Source organism: Nothobranchius furzeri, chromosome 6 (genome assembly GCF_043380555.1).
Source record: "Nothobranchius furzeri strain GRZ-AD chromosome 6, NfurGRZ-RIMD1, whole genome shotgun sequence".
NCBI classification, from domain to species: domain Eukaryota; kingdom Metazoa; phylum Chordata; class Actinopteri; order Cyprinodontiformes; family Nothobranchiidae; genus Nothobranchius; species Nothobranchius furzeri.
This window is the reverse complement of record NC_091746.1, coordinates 854,902-874,474: the sequence shown is the minus strand read 5'-3', so window position 1 is coordinate 874,474 and position 19,573 is coordinate 854,902.

Below are 19,573 nucleotides of genomic sequence, written 5' to 3'. Positions count from 1 at the left end.
ACTCAATAGATTCTACCTTCCTGTATTGTTTCACCCTGATTGGACCTTGTTTTCACACAAATGAACCCAGAATGATGTGAAATTGTGCTTCGTGCAACATAATTCTGGGTGCCATTTAAAAACCATAAGTGCTAATGTCTACATTCCTGTTTGTGGTTGTAGGGGCTGTTGATTGGAGTACACTAAAGCAAACCTGATCGCTCTAGGACATTCAGAAGCCAAGTTATAAGCCCACAAATGTGTAACTGGACTACTTCTTTAAAGTGACACTAGATCCGGTGACATTTGGGACATGGTTTGACCCCCTTAGGAAAGTGCGATCATCATGAAACGTTCAGATCACTTACAACTCAATAGATTCTACCTTCGTGTATTGTTTCAGCCTGATTGGACCTTGTTTTCACACAAATGAACCCAGAATGATGTGAAATTGTGCTTCGTGCAACATAATTCTGGGTGCCATTTAAAAACCATAAGTGCTAATGTCTACATTCCTGTTTGTGGTTGTAGGGGCTGTTGATTGGAGTACACTAAAGCAAACCTGATCGCTCTAGGACATTCAGAAGCCAAGTTATTACCCCACAAATGTGTAACTGGACTACTTCTTTAAATTGACACCAGATCCGGTGACCTTTGGGACATGGTTTGACCCCCTTAGGAAAGTGCTATCATCATGAAACGTTCAGATCACTTACAACTCAATAGATTCTACCTTCCTGTAACGTTTCAGCCTGATTGGACCTTGTTTTCACACAAATGGACCCAGAATGATGTGAAATTGTGCTTCGTGCAACATAATTCTGGGTGCCATTTACAAACCATAAGTGCTAATGACTCCATTCCTTTTTGTGGTTGTAGGGGCTGTTGATTGGAGTACACTAAAACAAACCTAACCTCTCTAGGACATTCAGAAGTCAAGTTATAAGCCCACAAAGGTGTAACTGGACTACTTCTTTAAAGTGACACCAGGCCCGGTGACCTTTGGGACATGATTTTACCCCCTATAGGAATGTGCGATCATCTTGAAACTTTCAGATCACTTACAACTCAATAGATTCTACCTTCTTGTAGCGTTTCAGCCTGATTGGACCTTGTTTTCACACAAATGGACCCAGAATGATGTGAAATTGTGCTTCGTGCAACATAATTCTGGGTGCCATTTACAAACCATAAGTGCTAATGACTCCATTCCTTTTTGTGGTTGTAGGGGCTGTTGATTGGAGTACACTAAAACAAACCTGAACTCTCTAGGACATTCAGAAGCCAAGTTATAAGCCCACAAATGTGTAACTGGACTACTTCTTTAAATTGACACCAGATCCGGTGACCTTTGGGACATGGTGTGACCCCCTTAGGAAAATGCTATCATCATGAAACGTTCAGATCACTTACAACTCAATAGATTCTACCTTCCTGTAACGTTTCAGCCTGATTGGACCTTGTTTTCACACAAATGGACCCAGAATGAGGTGAAATTGTGCTTCGTGCAACATAATTCTGGGTGCCATTTACAAACCATAAGTGCTAATGACTCCATTCCTTTTTGTGGTTGTAGGGGCTGTTGATTGGAGTACACTAAAACAACCCTGACCTCTCTAGGACATTCAGAAGCCAAGTTATAAGCCCACAAATGTGTAACTGGACAGTACTCCAATTAACAGCCCCCATTACCACAAAAAGGAATGGAGTCATTAGCACTTATGCTTTTTAAATGGCACCCAGAATTATGTTGCACGAAGCACAATTTCATATCATTCTGGGTTCATTTGTGTGAAAACAAGGTCCAATCAGGCTGAAACGTTACAAGAAGGTAGAATCTATTGAGTTGTAAGCGATCTGAACGTTTCATGATGATCGCACATTCCTATAGGGGGTCAAACCATGTCCCAAAGGTCACCAGGCCTGGTGTAGTTTTAAAGAAGTAGTCCAGTTACACCTTTGTGGGCTTATAACTTGGCCTCTGAATGTCCTAGAGAGATCAGGTTTGTTTTAATGTACTCCAATCAACAGCCCCTACAACCACAAAAAGGAATGGCGTCATTAGCACTTATGGTTTGTAAATGGCACCCAGAATTTTGTTGCACGAAGCACAATTTCACATCATTCTGGGTCCATTTGTGTGAAAACAAGGTCCAATCAGTCTGAAACGTTACAAGAAGGTAGAATCTATTGAGTTGTAAGTGATCTGAACATTTCATGATGATCGCACATTCCTATAGGGGGTAAAACCATGTCCCAAAGGTCACCAGGCCTGGTGTCACTTTAAAGAAGTAGTCCAGTTACACATTTGTGGGCTTATAACTTGGCTTCTGAATGTCCTAGAGAGATCAGGTTTCAGATCACTTACAACTCAATAGATTCTACCTTCCTGTATTGTTTCACCCTGATTGGACCTTGTTTTCACACAAATGAACCCAGAATGATGTGAAATTGTGCTTCGTGCAACATAATTCTGGGTGCCATTTAAAAACCATAAGTGCTAATGTCTACATTCCTGTTTGTGGTTGTAGGGGCTGTTGATTGGAGTACACTAAAGCAAACCTGATCGCTCTAGGACATTCAGAAGCCAAGTTATAAGCCCACAAATGTGTAACTGGACTACTTCTTTAAAGTGACACTAGATCCGGTGACATTTGGGACATGGTTTGACCCCCTTAGGAAAGTGCGATCATCATGAAACGTTCAGATCACTTACAACTCAATAGATTCTACCTTCGTGTATTGTTTCAGCCTGATTGGACCTTGTTTTCACACAAATGAACCCAGAATGATGTGAAATTGTGCTTCGTGCAACATAATTCTGGGTGCCATTTAAAAACCATAAGTGCTAATGTCTACATTCCTGTTTGTGGTTGTAGGGGCTGTTGATTGGAGTACACTAAAGCAAACCTGATCGCTCTAGGACATTCAGAAGCCAAGTTATTACCCCACAAATGTGTAACTGGACTACTTCTTTAAATTGACACCAGATCCGGTGACCTTTGGGACATTGTTTGACCCCCTTAGGAAAGTGCTATCATCATGAAACGTTCAAATCACTTACAACTCAATAGATTCTACCTTCCTGTAACGTTTCAGCCTGATTGGACCTTGTTTTCACACAAATGAACCCAGAATGATGTGAAATTGTGCTTCGTGCAACATAATTCTGGGTGCCATTTAAAAACCATAAGTGCTAATGACTCCATTCCTTTTTGTGGTTGTAGGGGCTGTTGATTGGAGTATACTAAAACAAACCTGATCTCTGTAGGACATTCAGAAGCCAAGTTATAAGCCCACAAATGTGTAACTGGACTACTTCTTTAGACACCAGATCCGGTGACCTTTGGGACATGGTTTGACCCCCTTAGGAAAGTGCTATCATCATGAAACGTTCAGATCACTTACAACTCAATAGATTCTACCTTCCTGTAACGTTTCAGCCTGATTGGACCTTGTTTTCACACAAATGAACCCAGAATGATGTGAAATTGTGCTTCGTGCAACATAATTCTGGGTGCCATTTAAAAACCATAAGTGCTAATGTCTCCATTCCTTTTTGTGGTTCTAGGGGCTGTTGATTGGAGAACACTAAAACAAACCTGATCGCTCTAGGACATTCAGAAGCCAAGTTATAAGCCCACAAATGTGTAACTGGACTACTTCTTTAAATTGACACCAGATCCGGTGACCTTTGAGACATGGTTTGACCCCCTTAGGAAAGTGCTATCATCATGAAACCTTCAGATCACTTACAACTCAATAGATTCTACCTTCCTGTAACGTTTCAGCCTGATTGGACCTTGTTTTCACACAAATGAACCCAGAATGATGTGAAATTGTGCTTCGTGCAACATAATTCTGGGTGCCATTTAAAAACCATAAGTACTAATGACTCCATTCCTATTTGTGGTTGTAGGGGCTGTTGATTGGAGTACACTAAAACAAACCTAACCTCTCTAGGACATTCAGAAGCCAAGTTATAAGCCCACAAAGGTGTAACTGGACTACTTCTTTAAAGTGACACCAGGCCCGGTGACCTTTGGGACATGGTTTTACCCCATATAGGAATGTGCGATCATCTTGAAACGTTCAGATCACTTACAACTCAATAGATTCTACCTTCGTGTATTGTTTCAGCCTGATTGGACCTTGTTTTCACACAAATGAACCCAGAATGATGTGAAATTGTGCTTCGTGCAACATAATTCTGGGTGCCATTTAAAAACCATAAGTGCTAATGTCTACATTCCTGTTTGTGGTTGTAGGGGCTGTTGATTGGAGTACACTAAAGCAAACCTGATCGCTCTAGGACATTCAGAAGCCAAGTTATTACCCCACAAATGTGTAACTGGACTACTTCTTTAAATTGACACCAGATCCGGTGACCTTTGGGACATTGTTTGACCCCCTTAGGAAAGTGCTATCATCATGAAACGTTCAAATCACTTACAACTCAATAGATTCTACCTTCCTGTAACGTTTCAGCCTGATTGGACCTTGTTTTCACACAAATGAACCCAGAATGATGTGAAATTGTGCTTCGTGCAACATAATTCTGGGTGCCATTTAAAAACCATAAGTGCTAATGACTCCATTCCTTTTTGTGGTTGTAGGGGCTGTTGATTGGAGTATACTAAAACAAACCTGATCTCTGTAGGACATTCAGAAGCCAAGTTATAAGCCCACAAATGTGTAACTGGACTACTTCTTTAGACACCAGATCCGGTGACCTTTGGGACATGGTTTGACCCCCTTAGGAAAGTGCTATCATCATGAAACGTTCAGATCACTTACAACTCAATAGATTCTACCTTCCTGTAACGTTTCAGCCTGATTGGACCTTGTTATCACACAAATGAACCCAGAATGATGTGAAATTGTGCTTCGTGCAACATAATTCTGGGTGCCATTTAAAAACCATAAGTGCTAATGTCTCCATTCCTTTTTGTGGTTCTAGGGGCTGTTGATTGGAGAACACTAAAACAAACCTGATCGCTCTAGGACATTCAGAAGCCAAGTTATAAGCCCACAAATGTGTAACTGGACTACTTCTTTAAAGTGACACCAGGCCCGGTGACCTTTGGGACATGGTTTTACCCCATATAGGAATGTGCGATCATCTTGAAACGTTCAGATCACTTACAACTCAATAGATTCTACCTTTGTGTATTGTTTCAGCCTGATTGGACCTTGTTTTCACACAAATGAACCCAGAATGATGTGAAATTGTGCTTCGTGCAACATAATTCTGGGTGCCATTTAAAAACCATAAGTGCTAATGTCTACATTCCTGTTTGTGGTTGTAGGGGCTGTTGATTGGAGTACACTAAAGCAAACCTGATCGCTCTAGGACATTCAGAAGCCAAGTTATTACCCCACAAATGTGTAACTGGACTACTTCTTTAAATTGACACCAGATCCGGTGACCTTTGGGACATTGTTTGACCCCCTTAGGATAGTGCTATCATCATGAAACGTTCAAATCACTTACAACTCAATAGATTCTACCTTCCTGTAACGTTTCAGCCTGATTGGACCTTGTTTTCACACAAATGAACCCAGAATGATGTGAAATTGTGCTTCGTGCAACATAATTCTGGGTGCCATTTAAAAACCATAAGTGCTAATGACTCCATTCCTTTTTGTGGTTGTAGGGGCTGTTGATTGGAGTATACTAAAACAAACCTGATCTCTGTAGGACATTCAGAAGCCAAGTTATAAGCCCACAAATGTGTAACTGGACTACTTCTTTAGACACCAGATCCGGTGACCTTTGGGACATGGTTTGACCCCCTTAGGAAAGTGCTATCATCATGAAACGTTCAGATCACTTACAACTCAATAGATTCTACCTTCCTGTAACGTTTCAGCCTGATTGGACCTTGTTTTCACACAAATGAACCCAGAATGATGTGAAATTGTGCTTCGTGCAACATAATTCTGGGTGCCATTTAAAAACCATAAGTGCTAATGTCTCCATTCCTTTTTGTGGTTCTAGGGGCTGTTGATTGGAGAACACTAAAACAAACCTGATCGCTCTAGGACATTCAGAAGCCAAGTTATAAGCCCACAAATGTGTAACTGGACTACTTCTTTAAATTGACACCAGATCCGGTGACCTTTGAGACATGGTTTGACCCCCTTAGGAAAGTGCTATCATCATGAAACCTTCAGATCACTTACAACTCAATAGATTCTACCTTCCTGTAACGTTTCAGCCTGATTGGACCTTGTTTTCACACAAATGAACCCAGAATGATGTGAAATTGTGCTTCGTGCAACATAATTCTGGGTGCCATTTAAAAACCATAAGTACTAATGACTCCATTCCTATTTGTGGTTGTAGGGGCTGTTGATTGGAGTACACTAAAACAAACCTAACCTCTCTAGGACATTCAGAAGCCAAGTTATAAGCCCACAAAGGTGTAACTGGACTACTTCTTTAAAGTGACACCAGGCCCGGTGACCTTTGGGACATGGTTTTACCCCATATAGGAATGTGCGATCATCTTGAAACGTTCAGATCACTTACAACTCAATAGATTCTACCTTCTTGTAGCGTTTCAGCCTGATTGGACCTTGTTTTCACACAAATGGACCCAGAATGATGTGAAATTGTGCTTCGTGCAACATAATTCTGGGTGCCATTTACAAACAATAAGTGCTAATGACTCCATTCCTTTTTGTGGTTGTAGGGGCTGTTGATTAGAGTACACTAAAACAAACCTGATCTCTCTAGGACATTCAGAAGCCAAGTTATAAGCCCACAAATGTGTAACTGGACTACTTCTTTAAATTGACACCAGATCCGGTGACTTTTGGGACATGGTTTGACCCCCTTAGGAAAGTGCTATCATCATGAAACGTTCAGATCACTTGCAACTCAATAGATTCTACCTTCCTGTATCGTTTCAGCCTGATTGGACCTTGTTTTCACACAAATGAACACAGAATGATGTGAAATTGTGCTTCGTGCAACATAATTCTGGGTGCCATTTAAAAACCATAAGTGCTAATGACTCCATTCCTTTTTTGGGGTAACGGGGGCTGTTAATTGGAGTACGCTAAAACAAACCTGATCTCTCTAGGACATTCAGAAGCCAAGTTATAAGCCCACAAATGTGTAACTGGACTACTTCTTTAAATTGACACCAGTTCCGGTGACCTTTGGGACATGGTTTGACCCCATTAGGAAAGTGCTATCATCATGAAACGTTCAGATCACTTACAACTCAGTAGATTCTACCTTCCTGTAACGTTTCAGCCTGATTGGACCTTGTTTTCACACAAATGAACCCAGAATGATGTGAAATTGTGCTTCGTGCAACATAATTCTGGGTGCCATTTACAAACCATAAGTGCTAATATCTCCATTCCTTTTTGTGGTTGTAGGGGCTGTTGATTGGAGTACATTAAAACAAACCTGATCTCTGTAGGACATTCAGAAGCCAAGTTATAAGCCCACAAAGGTGTAACTGGACTACTTCTTTAAAGTGACACCAGGCCCGGTGACCTTTGGGAAATGGTTTTACCCCCTATAGGAATGTGCGATCATCTTGAAACGTTCAGATCACTTACAACTCAATAGATTCTACCTTCTTGTAGCGTTTCAGCCTGATTGGACCTTGTTTTCACACAAATGGACCCAGAATGATGTGAAATTGTGCATCGTGCAACATAATTCTGGGTGCCATTTACAAACCATAAGTGCTAATGACTCCATTCCTTTTTGTGTTTGTAGGGGTTCTTGATTGGAGTACATTAAAACAAACCTGATCTCTCTAGGACATTCAGAAGCCAAGTTATAAGCCCACAAATGTGTAACTGGACTACTTCTTTAAATTGACACTAGATCCGGTGACCTTTGGGACATGGTTTGACCCCCTTAGGAAAGTGCTATCATCATGAAACGTTCAGATCACTTACAACTCAATACATTCTACCTTCCTGTAACGTTTCAACCTGATTGGACCTTGTTTTCACACAAATGAACCCAGAATGATGTGAAATTGTGCTTCGTGCAACATAATTCTGGGTGCCATTTACATACCACAAGTGCTAATGACTCCATTCCTTTTTGTGGTTGTAGGGGCTGTTGATTGGAGTACACTAAAACAAACCTGATCTCTCTAGGACATTCAGAAGCCAAGTTATAAGCCCACAAATGTGTAACTGGACTACTTCTTTAAATTGACACCAGTTCCGGTGACCTTTGGGACATGGTTTGACCCCATTAGGAAAGTGCTATCATCATGAAACGTTCAGATCACTTACAACTCAGTAGATTCTACCTTCCTGTAACGTTTCAGCCTGATTGGACCTTGTTTTCACACAAATGAACCCAGAATGATGTGAAATTGTGCTTCGTGCAACATAATTCTGGGTGCCATTTACAAACCATAAGTGCTAATATCTCCATTCCTTTTTGTGGTTGTAGGGGCTGTTGATTGGAGTACATTAAAACAAACCTGATCTCTGTAGGACATTCAGAAGCCAAGTTATAAGACCACAAAGGTGTAACTGGACTACTTCTTTAAAGTGACACCAGGCCCGGTGACCTTTGGGAAATGGTTTTACCCCCTATAGGAATGTGCGATCATCTTGAAACGTTCAGATCACTTACAACTCAAAAGATTCTACCTTCTTGTAGCGTTTCAGCCTGATTGGACCTTGTTTTCACACAAATGGACCCAGAATGATGTGAAATTGTGCATCGTGCAACATAATTCTGGGTGCCATTTACAAACCATAAGTGCTAATTACTCCATTCCTTTTTGTGTTTGTAGGGACTCTTGATTGGAGTACATTAAAACAAACCTGATCTCTCTAGGACATTCAGAAGCCAAGTTATAAGCCCACAAATGTGTAACTGGACTACTTCTTTAAATTGACACTAGATCCGGTGACCTTTGGGACATGGTTTGACCCCCTTAGGAAAGTGCTATCATCATGAAACGTTCAGATCACTTACAACTCAATACATTCTACCTTCCTGTAACGTTTCAACCTGATTGGACCTTGTTTTCACACAAATGAACCCAGAATGATGTGAAATTGTGCTTCGTGCAACATAATTCTGGGTGCCATTTACATACCATAAGTGCTAATGACTCCATTCCTTTTTGTGGTTGTAGGGGCTGTTGATTGGAGTACATTAAAACAAACCTGATATCTCTAGGACATTCAGAAGCCAAGTTATAAGCCCACAAATGTGTAACTGGAATACTTCTTTAAATTGACACCAGATCCGGTGACCTTTGCGACATGGTTTGACCCCCTTAGGAAAGTGCTATCATCATGAAACGTTCAGATCACTTACAACTAAATAGATTCTACCTTCCTGTAACGTTTCAGCCTGATTGGACCTTGTTTTCACACAAATGAACCCAGAATGATGTGAAATGGTGCTTCGTGCAACATAATTTTGGGTGCCATTTACAAACCATAAAAGCTAATGACTCCATTCCTTTTTGTGGTTGTAGGGGCTGTTGATTGGAGTACATTAAAACAAACCTGATTTCTCTAGGACATTCAGAAGCCAAGTTATAAGCCCACAAATGTGTAACTGGACTACTTCTTTAAATTGACACCAGATCCGGTGACCTTTGGGACATGGTTTGACCCTCTTAGGAAAGTGCTATCATCATGAAACGTTCAGATCACTTACAACTCAATAGATTCTACCTTCTTGTAACGTTTCAGCCTGATTGGACCTTGTTTTCACACAAATGGACCCAGAATGATGTGAAATTGTGCTTCGTGCAACATAATTCTGGGTGCCATTTACAAACCATAAGTGCTAATGACTCCATTCCTTTTTGTGGTTGTAGGGGCTGTTGATTGGAGTTCACTAAAACAAACCTGACCTCTCTAGGACATTCAGAAGCCAAGTTATAAGCCCACAAAGGTGTAACTGGACTACTTCTTTAAAGTGACACCAGGCCCGGTGACCTTTGGGACATGGTTTGACCCCCTATGGGAATGTGAGATCATCATGAAACGTTCAGATCACTTACAACTCAATAGATTCTACCTTCTTGTAATGTTTCAGCCTGATTGGACTTTGTTTTCACACAAATGGACCCAGAATGATGTGAAATTGTGCTTCGTGCAACATAATTCTGGGTGCCATTTACAAACCATAAGGCTAATGACTCCATTCCTTTTGTGGTTGTAGGGGCTGTTGATTGGAGTACACTAAAACAAACCTGATCTCTCTAGGACATTCAGAAGCCAAGTTATAAGCCCACAAATGTGTAACTGGACTACTTCTTTAAATTGACACCAGATCCGGTGACCTTTGGGACATGGTTTGATCCCCTTAGGAAAGCGCTATCATCATGAAACGTTCAGATCACTTACAACTAAATAGATTCTACCTTCCTGTAACGTTTCAGCCTGATTGGACCTTGTTTTCACATAATTGGACCCAGAATTATGTGAAATTGTGCTTCGTGCAACATAATTCTGGGTGCCATTTACAAACCATAAGTGCTAATGACTCCATTCCTTTTTGTGGTTGTAGGGGCTGTTGATTGGAGTACATTAAAACAAACCTGATCTCTCTAGGACATTCAGAAGCCAAGTTATAAGCCCACAAATGTGTAACTGGACTACTTCTTTAAATTGACACCAGATCCGGTGACCTTTGGGACATAGTTTGACCCCCTTAGGAAAGTGCTATCATCATGAAACGTTCAGATCACTTACAACTCAATAGATTCTACCTTCCTGTAACGTTTCAGCCTGATTGGACCTTGTTTTCACACAAATGGACCCAGAATGATGTGAAATTGTGCTTCGTGCAACATAATTCTGGGTGCCATTTACAAACCATAAGTGCTAATGACTCCATTCCTTTTTGTGGTTGTAGGGGCTGTTGATTGGAGAACACTAAAACAAACCTAACCTCTCTAGGACATTCAGAAGCCAAGTTATAAGCCCACAAAGGTGTAACTGGACTACTTTAAAGTGACACCAGGCCCGGTGACCTTTGGGACATGGTTTTACCCCCTATAGGAATGAGTGATCATCTTGAAACGTTCAGATCACTTACAACTCAAGAGATTCTACCTTCTTGTAGCGTTTCAGCCTGATTGGACCTTGTTATCACACAAATGGACCCAGAATGATGCGAAATTGTGCTTCGTGCAACATAATTCTGGGTGCCATTTACAAACCTTAAGTGCTAATGACTCCATTCCTTTTTGTGGTTGTAGGGGCTGTTGATTGGAGTACACTAAAGCAAACCTGATCTCTCTAGGACATTCAGAAGCCAAGTTATAAGCCCACAAATGTGTAACTGGACTACTTCTTTAAATTGACACCAGATCCGGTGACCTTTGGCACATGGTTTGACCCCCTTAGGAAAGTGCTATCATCATGAAACGTTCAGATCACTTACAACTCAATAGATTCTACCTTCCTGTAACGTTTCAGCCTGATTGGACCTTGTTTTCACACAAATGAACCCAGAATGATGTGAAATTGTGCTTCGTGCAACATAATTCTGGGTGCCATTTACAAACCATAAGAGCTAATGACTCCATTCCTTTTTGTGGTTTTAGGGGCTGTTGATTGGAGTACACTAAAACAAACTAACCTCTCTAGGACATTCAGAAGCCAAGTTATAAGCCCACAAAGGTGTAACTGGACTACTACTTTAAAGTGACACCAGGCCCGGTGACCTTTGGGACATGGTTTTACCCCCTATAGGAATGTGCGATCATCTTGAAACGTTCAGATCACTTACAACTCAATAGATTCTACCTTCTTGTAGTGTGTCAGCCTGATTGGACCTTGTTTTCACACAAATGGACCCAGAATGATGTGAAATTGTGCTTCGTGCAACATAATTCTGGGTGCCATTTACAAACCATAAGTGCTAATGACTCCATTCCTTTTGTGGTTGTAGGGGCTGTTGATTGGAGTACACTAAAACAAACCTGATCTCTCTAGGACATTCAGAAGCCAAGTTATAAGCCCACAAATGTGTAACTGGACTACTTCTTTAAATTGACACCAGATCCGGTGACCTTTGGGACATGGTTTGATCCCCTTAGGAAAGCGCTATCATCATGAAACGTTCAGATCACTTACAACTAAATAGATTCTACCTTCCTGTAACGTTTCAGCCTGATTGGACCTTGTTTTCACACAAATGAACCCAGAATGATGTGAAATTGTGCTTCGTGCAACATAATTCTGGGTGCCATTTACAAACCATAAATGCTAATGACTCCATTCATTTTTGTGGTTGTAGGGGCTGTTGATTGGAGTACATTAAAAAAAAACCTGATCTCTCTAGGACATTCAGAAGCCAAGTTATAAGCCCACAAATGTGTAACTGGACTACTTCTTTAAATTGACACCAGATCCGGTGACCTTTGGGTCATGGTTTGACCCCCTTAGGAAAGTGCTATCATCATGAAACGTTCAGATCACTTACAACTCAATAGATTCTACCTTCTTGTAACGTATCAGCCTGATTGGACCTTGTTTTCACACAAATGGACCCAGAATGATGTGAAATTGTGCTTCGTGCAACATAATTCTGGGTGCCATTTACAAACCATAAGTGCTAATGACTCCATTCCTTTTTGTGGTTGTAGGGGCTGTTGATTGGAGTACACTAAAACAAACCTGATCTCTCTAGGACATTCAGAAGCCAAGTTATAAGCCCACAAAGGTGTAACTGGACTACTTCTTTAAAGTGACACTTGGCCCGGTGACCTTTGGGACATGGTTTGACCCCCTATAGGAATGTGCGATCATCTTGAAACGTTCAGATCACTTACAACTCAATAGATTCTACCTTCTTGTAGCGTTTCAGCCGGATTGGACCTTGTTTTCACACAAATTGACCCAGAATGAAGTGAAATTGTGCTTCGTGCAACATAATTCTGGGTGCCACTTACAAACCATAAGTGCTAATTACTCCATTCCTTTTTGTAGTTGTAGGGACTGTTGACTGGAGTACACTAAAATAAACCTGATCTCTCTAGGACATTCAGAAGCCAAGTTATAAGCCCACAAATGTGTAACTGGACTACTTCTTTAAATTGACACCAGATCCGGTGACCTTTGGGACATGGTTTGACCCCCTTAGGAAAGTGCTATCATCATGAAACGTTCAGATCACTTACAACTCAATAGATTCTACCTTCCTGTAACGTTTCAGCCTGATTGGACCTTGTTTTCACACAAATGGACCCAGAATGATGTGAAATTGTGCTTCGTGCAACATAATTCTGGGTGCCATTTACAAACCATAAGTGCTAATGACTCCATTCCTTTTTGTGGTTGTAGGGGCTGTTGATTGGAGAACACTAAAACAAACCTAACCTCTCTAGGACATTCAGAAGCCAAGTTATAAGCCCACAAAGGTGTAACTGGACTACTTCTTTAAAGTGACACCAGGCTCGGTGACCTTTGGGACATGGTTTTACCCCCTATAGGAATGTGCGATCATCTTGAAATGTTCAGATCACTTACAACTCAATAGATTCTACCTTCTTGTAGCGTTTCAGCCTGATTGGACCTTGTTTTCACACAAATGGACCCAGAATGATGTGAAATTGTGCTTCGTGCAACATAATTCTGGGTGCCATTTACAAACCATAAGTGCTAATGACTCCATTCCTTTTTGTGGTTGTAGGGGCTGTTGATTGGAGTACACTAAAACAAACCTGATCTCTCTAGGACATTCAGAAGCCAAGTTATAAGCCCACAAATGTGTAACTGGACTACTTCTTTAAATTGACACCAGATCCGGTGATCTTTGGGACATGGTTTGACCCCCTTAGGAAAGTGCTATCATCATGAAACGTTCAGATCACTTACAACTAAATAGATTCTACCTTCCTGTAACGTTTCAGCCTGATTGGACCTTGTTTTCACACAAATGAACCCAGAATGATGTGAAATTGTGCTTCGTGCAACATAATTCTGGGTGCCATTTACAAACCATAAATGCTAATGACTCCATTCATTTTTGTGGTTGTAGGGGCTGTTGATTGGAGTACATTAAAAAAAACCTGATCTCTCTAGGACATTCAGAAGCCAAGTTATAAGCCCACAAATGTGTAACTGGACTACTTCTTTAAATTGACACCAGATCCGGTGACCTTTGGGTCATGGTTTGACCCCCTTAGGAAAGTGCTATCATCATGAAACGTTCAGATCACTTACAACTCAATAGATTCTACCTTCTTGTAACGTATCAGCCTGATTGGACCTTGTTTTCACACAAATGGACCCAGAATGATGTGAAATTGTGCTTCGTGCAACATAATTCTGGGTGCCATTTACAAACCATAAGTGCTAATGACTCCATTCCTTTTTGTGGTTGTAGGGGCTGTTGATTGGAGTACACTAAAACAAACCTGATCTCTCTAGGACATTCAGAAGCCAAGTTATAAGCCCACAAAGGTGTAACTGGACTACTTCTTTAAAGTGACACTTGGCCCGGTGACCTTTGGGACATGGTTTGACCCCCTATAGGAATGTGCGATCATCTTGAAACGTTCAGATCACTTACAACTCAATAGATTCTACCTTCTTGTAGCGTTTCAGCCGGATTGGACCTTGTTTTCACACAAATTGACCCAGAATGAAGTGAAATTGTGCTTCGTGCAACATAATTCTGGGTGCCACTTACAAACCATAAGTGCTAATTACTCCATTCCTTTTTGTAGTTGTAGGGACTGTTGACTGGAGTACACTAAAATAAACCTGATCTCTCTAGGACATTCAGAAGCCAAGTTATAAGCCCACAAATGTGTAACTGGACTACTTCTTTAAATTGACACCAGATCCGGTGACCTTTGGGACATGGTTTGACCCCCTTAGGAAAGTGCTATCATCATGAAACGTTCAGATCACTTACAACTCAATAGATTCTACCTTCCTGTAACGTTTCAGCCTGATTGGACCTTGTTTTCACACAAATGGACCCAGAATGATGTGAAATTGTGCTTCGTGCAACATAATTCTGGGTGCCATTTACAAACCATAAGTGCTAATGACTCCATTCCTTTTTGTGGTTGTAGGGGCTGTTGATTGGAGAACACTAAAACAAACCTAACCTCTCTAGGACATTCAGAAGCCAAGTTATAAGCCCACAAAGGTGTAACTGGACTACTTCTTTAAAGTGACACCAGGCTCGGTGACCTTTGGGACATGGTTTTACCCCCTATAGGAATGTGCGATCATCTTGAAATGTTCAGATCACTTACAACTCAATAGATTCTACCTTCTTGTAGCGTTTCAGCCTGATTGGACCTTGTTTTCACACAAATGGACCCAGAATGATGTGAAATTGTGCTTCGTGCAACATAATTCTGGGTGCCATTTACAAACCATAAGTGCTAATGACTCCATTCCTTTTTGTGGTTGTAGGGGCTGTTGATTGGAGTACACTAAAACAAACCTGATCTCTCTAGGACATTCAGAAGCCAAGTTATAAGCCCACAAATGTGTAACTGGACTACTTCTTTAAATTGACACCAGATCCGGTGATCTTTGGGACATGGTTTGACCCCCTTAGGAAAGTGCTATCATCATGAAACGTTCAGATCACTTACAACTAAATAGATTCTACCTTCCTGTAACGTTTCAGCCTGATTGGACCTTGTTTTCACACAAATGAACCCAGAATGATGTGAAATTGTGCTTCGTGCAACATAATTCTGGGTGCCATTTACAAACCATAAATGCTAATGACTCCATTCATTTTTGTGGTTGTAGGGGCTGTTGATTGGAGTACATTAAAAAAAACCTGATCTCTCTAGGACATTCAGAAGCCAAGTTATAAGCCCACAAATGTGTAACTGGACTACTTCTTTAAATTGACACCAGATCCGGTGACCTTTGGGTCATGGTTTGACCCCCTTAGGAAAGTGCTATCATCATGAAACGTTCAGATCACTTACAACTCAATAGATTCTACCTTCTTGTAACGTATCAGCCTGATTGGACCTTGTTTTCACACAAATGGACCCAGAATGATGTGAAATTGTGCTTCGTGCAACATAATTCTGGGTGCCATTTACAAACCATAAGTGCTAATGACTCCATTCCTTTTTGTGGTTGTAGGGGCTGTTGATTGGAGTACACTAAAACAAACCTGATCTCTCTAGGACATTCAGAAGCCAAGTTATAAGCCCACAAAGGTGTAACTGGACTACTTCTTTAAAGTGACACTTGGCCCGGTGACCTTTGGGACATGGTTTGACCCCCTATAGGAATGTGCGATCATCTTGAAACGTTCAGATCACTTACAACTCAATAGATTCTACCTTCTTGTAGCGTTTCAGCCGGATTGGACCTTGTTTTCACACAAATTGACCCAGAATGAAGTGAAATTGTGCTTCGTGCAACATAATTCTGGGTGCCACTTACAAACCATAAGTGCTAATTACTCCATTCCTTTTTGTAGTTGTAGGGACTGTTGACTGGAGTACACTAAAATAAACCTGATCTCTCTAGGACATTCAGAAGCCAAGTTATAAGCCCACAAATGTGTAACTGGACTACTTCTTTAAATTGACACCAGATCCGGTGACCTTTGGGACATGGTTTGACCCCCTTAGGAAAGTGCTATCATCATGAAACGTTCAGATCACTTACAACTCAATAGATTCTACCTTCCTGTAACGTTTCAGCCTGATTGGACCTTGTTTTCACACAAATGGACCCAGAATGATGTGAAATTGTGCTTCGTGCAACATAATTCTGGGTGCCATTTACAAACCATAAGTGCTAATGACTCCATTCCTTTTTGTGGTTGTAGGGGCTGTTGATTGGAGAACACTAAAACAAACCTAACCTCTCTAGGACATTCAGAAGCCAAGTTATAAGCCCACAAAGGTGTAACTGGACTACTTCTTTAAAGTGACACCAGGCTCGGTGACCTTTGGGACATGGTTTTACCCCCTATAGGAATGTGCGATCATCTTGAAATGTTCAGATCACTTACAACTCAATAGATTCTACCTTCTTGTAGCGTTTCAGCCTGATTGGACCTTGTTTTCACACAAATGGACCCAGAATGATGTGAAATTGTGCTTCGTGCAACATAATTCTGGGTGCCATTTACAAACCATAAGTGCTAATGACTCCATTCCTTTTTGTGGTTGTAGGGGCTGTTGATTGGAGTACACTAAAACAAACCTGATCTCTCTAGGACATTCAGAAGCCAAGTTATAAGCCCACAAATGTGTAACTGGACTACTTCTTTAAATTGACACCAGATCCGGTGATCTTTGGGACATGGTTTGACCCCCTTAGGAAAGTGCTATCATCATGAAACGTTCAGATCACTTACAACTCAGTAGATTCTACCTTCCTGTAACGTTTCAGCCTGATTGGACCTTGTTTTCACACAAATGAACCCAGAATGATGTGAAATTGTGCTTCGTGCAACATAATTCTGGGTGCCATTTAAAAACCATAAGTGCTAATGTCTCCATTCCTTTTTGTGGTTGTAGGGGCTGTTGATTGGAGTACACTAAAACAAACCTGACCTCTATAGGACATTCAGAAGCCAAGTTATAAGCCCACAAAGGTGTAACTGGACTACTTCTTTAAAGTGACACCAGGCCCGGTGACCTTTGGGACATGGTTTGACCCCCTATGGGAATGTGAGATCATCATGAAACGTTCAGATCACTTACAACTCAATAGATTCTACCTTCTTGTAATGTTTCAGCCTGATTGGACCTTGTTTTCACACAAATGGACCCAGAATGATGTGAAATTGTGCTTCGTGCAACATAATTCTGGGTGCCATTTACAAACCCTAAGGCTAATGACTCCATTCCTTTTGTGGTTGTAGGGGCTGTTGATTGGAGTACACTAAAACAAACCTGATCTCTCTAGGACATTCCGAAGCCAAGTTATAAGCCCACAAATGTGTAACTGGACTACTTCTTTAAATTCACACCAGATCCGGTGACCTTTGGGACATGGTTTGATCCCCTTAGGAAAGCGCTATCATCATGAAACGTTCAGATCACTTACAACTAAATAGATTCTACCTTCCTGTAACGTTTCAGCCTGATTGGACCTTGTTTTCACACAAATGAACCCAGAATGATGTGAAATTGTGCTTCGTGCAACATAATTCTGGGTGCCATTTACAAACCATAAATGCTAATGACTCCATTCCTTTTTGTGGTTGTAGGGGCTGTTGATTGGAGTACATTAAAACAAACCTGATCTCTCTAGGACATTCAGAAGCCAAGTTATAAGCCCACAAATGTGTAACTGGACTACTTCTTTAAATTGACACCAGATCCGGTGACCTTTGGGACATGGTTTGACCCCCTTAGGAAAGTGCTATCATCATGAAACGTTCAGATCACTTACAACTCAATAGATTCTACCTTCTTGTAACGTATCAGCCTGATTGGACCTTGTTTTCACACAAATGGACCCAGAATGATGTGAAATTGTGCTTCGTGCAACATAATTCTGGGTGCCATTTACAAACCATAAGTGCTAATGACTCCATTCCTTTTTGTGGTTGTAGGGGCTGTTGATTGGAGTATACTAAAACAAACCTGATCTCTCTAGGACATTCAGAAGCCAAGTTATAAGCCCACAAATGTGTAACTGGACTACTTCTTTAAATTGACACCAGATCCGGTGACCTTTGGGACATGGTTTGACCCCCTTAGGAAAGCGCTATCATCATGAAACGTTCAGATCACTTACAACTCAATAGATTCTAGCTTCCAGTAACGTTTCAGCCTGATTGGACCTTGTTTTCACACAAATGAACCCAGAATGATGTGAAATTGTGCTTCGTGCAAAATAATTCTGGGTGCCATTTACAAACCATAAGTGCTAATGACTCCATTCCTTTTGTGGTTGTAGGGGCTGTTGATTGGAGTACACTAAAACAAACCTAACCTCTCTAGGACATTCAGAAGCCAAGTTATAAGCCCACAAATGTGTAACTGGACTACTTCTTTAAATTCACACCAGATCCGGTGACCTTTGGGACATGGTTTGATCCCCTTAGGAAAGCGCTATCATCATGAAACGTTCAGATCACTTACAACTAAATAGATTCTACCTTCCTGTAACGTTTCAGCCTGATTGGACCTTGTTTTCACACAAATGAACCCAGAATGATGTGAAATTGTGCTTCGTGCAACATAATTCTGGGTGCCATTTACAAACCATAAATGCTAATGACTCCATTCCTTTTTGTGGTTGTAGGGGCTGTTGATTGGAGTACATTAAAACAAACCTGATCTCTCTAGGACATTCAGAAGCCAAGTTATAAGCCCACAAATGTGTAACTGGACTACTTCTTTAAATTGACACCAGATCCGGTGACCTTTGGGACATGGTTTGACCCCCTTAGGAAAGTGCTATCATCATGAAACGTTCAGATCACTTACAACTCAATAGATTCTACCTTCTTGTAACGTATCAGCCTGATTGGACCTTGTTTTCACACAAATGGACCCAGAATGATGTGAAATTGTGCTTCGTGCAACATAATTCTGGGTGCCATTTACAAACCATAAGTGCTAATGACTCCATTCCTTTTTGTGGTTGTAGGGGCTGTTGATTGGAG